Source organism: Vigna umbellata, chromosome 6 (assembly GCF_029865625.1).
Source record: "Vigna umbellata cultivar VRB3 chromosome 6, Vumbellata_1.0, whole genome shotgun sequence".
NCBI classification, from domain to species: Eukaryota; Viridiplantae; Streptophyta; class Magnoliopsida; order Fabales; family Fabaceae; genus Vigna; species Vigna umbellata.
Window position 1 is genome coordinate 2,696,587 of NC_142170.1, and position 7,745 is coordinate 2,704,331.

Sequence of the window (7,745 nt, forward strand, 5' to 3'; positions counted from 1 at the left end):
AAAACAGAATTTGACTATTGAACACCTATAAATAGACTAAAGTAGGTGAGAATTTTATTTCCATGCAGAAATTTGTTATCAAACCTACATTTAGGCCATGAGTGAATGTTCATGTATATGTTGTATGTTGATGTATATATTGTATGTTCCTCTGTATTGTATGTTCATTTATTAGGGTACAGCTTGATTAAGTTAAGTAGTCTTTTAAAGTCCTATGGTACTACACACATTCTCAATGGAATGAGAAGGATGAAAGTACCTTAAACACTTACAATGTACATAATATGTGGAAGTACTCTATAAAAGAGAACTTCATTAATGTCAGAAAATTGACTCCCCCAAATTTAATACACAACCACTTAGGATGTCAAAGACATTTCAATATTGAGGACTTGTCTTTGCATGCCCTTATTGAATGCCTATGACAATAGTGTTGAAATTGCCTTCCATGTTCGGCTTGAGTAGTAATAGGTTTATTACTTGTGTCACATGGAGGGTTGTTGTTTTGGCTAAGTTTTGAGTTCTTTGGCTTGTCACAGAACATGGCCCATTTTCTCAATCATCGTGGATGGATGTACGATCGTTGTTATAGTGGAAGGAGAGGTTTGAAGGAATCTTTTGTCATCGGAGTTGAAGAGTTCGTGGAGACGGCCCGACGATGTCAATATTATGCCCTTGATGGAGGGATTCGATGTCCATGCATCAAGTGCGAATGTACAAGGATTTTGAAAGATGAAGTCGTCAAAGTTCACCTTTACCAAAAAGGGTTCATGCCTAATTACACGGTCTGGACATTTCATGGTGAAGAAATTCCTTCAACCTCCACTACAGCTGTAAAACGGCTTGCATCAGGTTCGAATACTATTGTACATACATCTGAGATAGATCAATTTGCGTATATGCAAGAGATGGTGGACAATGCTCTTCGTCATCATGCTGAAGAAGCAGACGATAGTCATGATGAAGAGCCTCCAAATGAAACGACGCAGAGGTTTTACAATTTACTTACAGAGGCAAATCTACCTGTATTTAAAGGTTCATCTGAGTCAAAATTGTCAGTGTGTATTAGACTCATGGTGGCAAATCTAATTGGAATGTTCCCATTCAAGCAGTGGACTTCTATACAAAATTGATGTTAGATTTGACACCACTAAACAATTTCATGCCGAAGAATTATTACCAAGCCAAAAAATGTGTTTCAAAGTTGGGATTGGATGTCAAGAAGATTGATTGTTGTGTTAATGGATGTATGTTATTCTATGACAATGACAATGGCAAAAATGATGCATTGTTGGTTGAATGCAAGTTTTGTGGCTCACCTTGATATCATACAATGCATGCTGGAAGGAGGCAAAAAAAACCAATTCCAATAAAGTCCATGTTCTACTTGCCTATAATTCCAAGATTACAAAGATTGTTTACTTCAATGCAAACATCACAACACATGACATGGCATGATGGTAACAAAACTCTGGGATTTTTGCGTCATCCTTCTGATGGTGAAGCTTGGAAGCTCTTCAATCGTAAACATCCATCCTTTGCTAGCGAACCACGTAACGTCAGACTTGGTCTATGCTCTGATGGGTTTACCCCATACATTCAGGCGTCTACATCACCATATTCATGCTGGCCCGTGATAGTTACCCCATACAATCTACCACCTGAGATGTGTATGACAAAGCCTTACATGTTTCTATCGTGTATAATACCAGGTCCATCTAATCCTAAATCATTGATTGATGTTTATTTGGAGCCTTTGATCGATGATTTGAAGAAGTTATGGAATGGTGTTTGGACGTATGACGTTTCAAGGAAGCAAAATTTCCTTATGAGGGCAGCCTTGATGTGGACTATTAATGACTTCCCAGCGTATGGGATGTTATCTGGTTGGAGCACGCATGGTCGATTAGCTTGTCCACATTGCATGGAACATACAAAGTCATTCCAATTGAGTTATGGTCAGAAAAGTAGTTGGTTTGACTGTCATCGACGGTTCTTGCCCATTGATCACCCCTTTAGAAGAAATAAAAAGGCATTTCACAAAGGGCAAGTTGAAACGGATATGCCCCCGCCCAAGTTCACTGGATCACACGTTTAGAGAAGAGTGAAAGACTATCCAAAAGTCACTGAATCTGGTTAGAATAGGATAGAAGGGTTTGGAGAATGGCATAATTGGACTAAAAGAAGCATATTCTGGGAACTTCCCTATTGGAAAGACAACTTGCTAAGACACAACCTCGATGTCATGCACACAGAAAAGAATTTCTTTGACAATGTCTTCAACACAGTTATGAATGTTATAGGTAAAACAAAAGATAATGAGAAAGCAAGAAAAGATTTACCTTTGTATTGTGGATGAAAAGACTTAGAGTTGAAGGTGCAAGGTAACGGTCGATTATTTAAACCAAAAGCAAATTACACCATTTCAAAAGACGAGGCAAGAATAGTGTGTGGATGGATCAAGGAGCTTAGAATGCCAGATGGATATGCTTCTAACTTGTCCAGATGTGCCAATGTTCAGAACGGTGCTATTCAAGGTTTGAAGAGTCATGATTGTCATGTATTCATGGAGACTTTAATCCCTCTTGCGTTCAGTTGTTTGCCAATACACGTGTTAAATCCACTGATAGAGATCAGTAACTTCTTTAAAGATTTGTGTTGCACGACACTAAAGGAGAATTCCCTTAAAAAGATGGATGAAAATATCCCAATTATTCTCTGCAAATTAGAAAGAATATTCGCTCCTGCATTCTTTGATTCAATGGAGCATATTCCAATTCATCTTGCATATGAAGCTTGGCTTGGGGGACCTGTGCAATACAGGTGGATGTATCCATTTGAAAGGTTTATGGGAGAATCCAAACGTTCAGTTAAAAATAAAGCTAGAGTAGAAGGCTCAATTTGTGCAGCTTACTTGCACAGAGAGACAACGTATTTTTGTTCACATTATTTCAAAAACTTCATGTTGTCCCCCACTCATGTCAGAAATGAAATGCAATGGCAAGTTGAACCACGTGAAGGTGCATTATCAGTGTTCCGACAATCAGGCCGTCACGTAGGGAAAGAATTCACTCATTGGTTAACTGATGCTGAATTCAACTCTGCTCATGTCCATGTCTTAATCAATTGTAGTGAAGTAAAGCCGTACCTTGAGTATGTCATTATCCATCTCTTATCTTTCAAACGGTTCAATTATTATACACTAATGAATTTCATTTGTACCAGCTCATTTGTTGTGGCTGAGCAAGTCGCAGAAGGAAATACTTCTGCTAGAATACACTCAGAGTTTCCCCATTGGTTTAGAAATCAGGTTCGTACTTTTTCCTACATTTAGAGTAAGGTTAATTTGACTGTTGCTTTTATAATTTTGTTAGTACCTTTGTAGGTTTTTAATCAGGCATTAACTCCCACGGTTCAAGAGTTAAGACATCTATCGAATTGGCCAATGAGATGTGTCAAAGAATGGCACACTTACTTCACCAATGGTTACAAATTCCATACACATGAATGGTCTAAAGGAAAGAAAACATCAAATTGTGGTGTGTATGTGAAGGGCCTAACAGAGGGTTGTTATGATGATTTCTATGGCATCATTCATAAAATATATGAGTTAGAGTACAACAACACTACTTCTCCAAACAGAGTAGTACTTTTTTATTGTGAATGGTTTGATCCTTCTAGAGCTGGTACTAGAGTCGATCCACGCTTTAATATTGTCGAACTCAACCAGAGATTAAGATATCGACCGTTTGATCCTTTCATTCTACCAACTAATGTCAGACAGGTTTATTATGTGCCATATCCACCATTCCGCAATATTGACAAGCGTGGTTGGGCCGTAGCAATACAAACCAAGCCTAGAGGTCGCATTGACTCAAATGAGGTTGAGGAAGATGTTGCCTACCAACTTGACCAAATGTCACAACCACAAGAAGTTATTGAAGTTGAACGTATAACCGCATTGGTCGACCCTGATTGTGATGGAGATGAATTACAAGCAACAATACAAGGTGATGAAGAACAAGAAGAAGAGGAAGAAGAAGAAGAAAAAGAAGAATACGAAGACGAACAAGAAGATGATGATGATGATGACGACGAAGAAGAAGACGAAGATGATGATGATAAAGACGATGATGAAGAAGAAGATGAAGATGAAGATCATGACGACGATGATTGAATGTTGGACATCCATTGTAGCAAATTGAACTGTCATTTCAATACAATTATCATAAATACCATCTTAAAAGTTGTATGCAATTATTTATACATTTACTTTAATAACCATTGATCCTTCGTTAATCATTTCTATTTTTTCGCTTTATTTGTAACCATTTCAATGCAGTAATGGCAGGACAAGGTTCAGAACATCCTGACCAGGAAAAGGGGTAGGAAGGCCTAGAAAGAGGCAACGACAGGCACCAAAAGTATGTACTTAGGGTGCCTGCTAGACTACCTACCATTGCTGCCGCCAGTACATCATCTGTGGGGCCTCCTCCTACCCCTACAGTACAGCCTCCTACACCTGCAGTAGACCCTACTCCTATCCCTACAGTACAGCCTTCTACTACCCCTACAACAGACCCTCTTCCTCCTCCTGTAATTATAACCCCCACTTCTCCCCCTGTGGTTATAACCCCCACTCCTGTCCCTGACCCTACTTCTATACCTTCCTCATCTGTTATACAGCCTTCTGACACTGTCACACCATCTGCTGATCAAGATTCAAGTGGTGATGGTGAAGGTCTTGACCCGCCCCTCCATGATCGACCATGGATTGAGCCGTATGGTAAAGGGTAAGTTTTTAATCTCTTGATATAATTTGATGTTTAAACCCTATTGTAATTCAAATGACTTTTATCCTGCAGGTTTATTCCATCTAGGGTTGCTTCCCAGGCCATCACACGTTCAATTAAGCAACAGTTTCTAAGTCCATGGCCTACTTGGGGAGCAATTCCTGATGACGACAAAAAGTCATTCTGGGAGCGCTTTCAGGTGAACAATCTATTTAACTAATTGTCCCTCTTATTTTAGTATGTTCTATAATCAATGTTTGTTCTCTACAATGTTATAGATGAAGGTGCAGTGGAAACCTGAACATGAAAGTCAGATACACAGAAATTTCCACATGAAAGCATCTCATCGACTGTCAGAGATGTTTAGGGATGCCCGCAATGCAGGACAGCGCCCTTACTGGCTGGGTGAACAAATTTGGAACTCTTTACTGGCTCATTGGAATACAGTAGAGTTTCGCAATAAATGTGCCAAAGCCCAGAGGAACAGAGCGTCTGAAAGGGGTGGCACCCTACATACTGGTGGGTCGATCACCATTCATGAGCATGCCATTCGTATGGTATAATTTCATTACATAACTTTTTCTTTCATATATAAGTTATGTATTTATTTCATACATACTTGATATAATTCTAAATTATGTTACAGGCACAAGCTCTAGGACGGGCGGTCCATGTTGATGAGGTCTTTGCACAGACTCATGTAAGGAAGGGCACTAATCAATTCGTTGATGAAAGATCTCGGAAGACTCATGTAAGCAAATAACACTATTACTATTACTAATTTTTCAGTTAAGTTATTCTATCATTCCCTAACATTGCTTTTAATGTTTCAACAGGAAGAATTTTCTATGAGACTTTCACAGGTTAGATCTGAACATGAGTCAGCTCCTACACCGGATGATGCCAGTAATGCAGAAGATGACATCCGTAGGACACAGTGCTGGATCGACATCGTTGGTGGGAAGAAAAAGGGACGAGTGTACGGTGCATGACAACTTGCTGCAAACTATACAGCATTGAGAGGAGGTACTCTGAAGCACCAACCTTCTTCTTCCACCACTACTCCTGACGAGGTCGTTCTTCGCCTCACGCAGGCACTGCAGCAATGTGACCAGGAAATCACTGATTTGAGAGTAGAGTTTACAAACTTTAAGGCCCTGGTCATGAGAGTGTTGCCTGCTACTTCATAGGATGAATTAGTTATCCCTCCGACCCAGCCACAACCCTCCTCGTCACCCGCTGTCCCTCAGCAGCCCACATCAGTCCAACCCTCATCAGTCCAACCCACACCAGTCCAACCCACACCAGTTCACCCATCAATAGAGGAGCAGGATGATGAATATCATTCTGATGATAGTTATGTACATTATTAGTTTCATTTTCTTATTACTTGTTATAGAAACATTTGGATATTAGAACATTTGGAGTTTAGATAATTTCGATGTTAGATGAACTTGGTGACTTTGAATGTTAGAACATCATTAAGATTGATTGTTTTATGTTTAAACTATAAATACATGTTCTATGGATTAATGGATATTCTATAAATTACTGTATGTTCTATGGATATTGATCAATGATTGCATCTTTCAGATGCACATTATGTAGGTCTGTATGTGCTTGAAAACTGTTTAGCAGGTCTGTTTGTGATTGAAAACTGTTATGCAGGTATGGTATATGTTGTTGGTTTCGCCAGAACACAATTGTCCCTTACATTTCCCTCGAAATTACCGAAGGCTTTTGCCCTTCGGTAAATTCCCACGTTAGGCACTTACCGAAGGCCTTTGCCCTTCGGAAATTACCGAGGGCTTTTGCCCTTCGGTAATTACCGAAGGCTTCTGCCCTTTGGTAATTACCGAAGACTTTTGGCCCTCGGTAATTACCGAAGGGCAGAAGTCCTCGGTAAATGTTAGCGACAAGGTATTTACCGAGGGCTCTTTGGCCGTCGATAAGCCTTCGGTAATTACCTTCTACAGACGGTTTTTGGCTGTTTCCGAGGGCTTCTGGCCTTCGGTAATGCCCTTCTTTTTTGTAGTGATTTATTAGCAAGCCAGAAAAATTAGAACCCAGTCCGACCCACCACGGGTTGGTAGGTAAACGGGTTGGCTCCTACTTACTTAATTACAATTTTTTTAAAATATAAAAAATTTACAAACTTTATATAATTCAAATTTAAACAAATTTCACTCTCAATTTTCACTCCCAATATGGGTGTTTAATTAATTTTGAAAATAAAGAATTTAAATAATTTTTTCAAGCAAAAAAAATAATAACTAGTTTTTTGTAAAATGAAAATTAAATTTTAATAAAATAAAATTAGGTAGGTGGATTAGTGGACCCACCCGGTCCACCACGGGTTCAACCCGCATGAGTCGGGTTTAAATGAGCCGGGTTGAAATCTGACCCACATAAAAAGAAATATAATTTTTTCAAAGTCAACCCGGCTCGAACCCGTTATGGGTCAAATTGACCTGCGGATTGTGACTCATTTTGACAGCTCTATAAAAACATTATAATTTAAGGGTGGTTTTTGCTATTATTCGTCAAAAAGTTTAAAAAAATAATAAGAAAAAATACTTATGGTTTTAAACATAAACTGTCGGAAATTATTCAATTTCCAAAATTGTCAAAAAAAAATAACCCTCTTACAATCAATTATTTTTAAAATCAATTATTTTTATAGTGAGTGAGACATTGACATGGAAGTTGACTTCCCGTGATTTATTTGAAGTGGTCATATAGTCATTGAGGCGACTGTATACCAATTCAAATTTCTTGGCAATAGTAATTATGTTTGAAGGTACCTAAAATAAATAATAAATATACTTATATTATGGAAAGTCAGCATGTGGAAGTTCCAACACGAAAGGAAGAATCTTGACAACACATAAAATAAAAATTAATCTTTCTCATCAAATTTTCTTCTATTCCTCAAATAATCTTTCGTCTAGG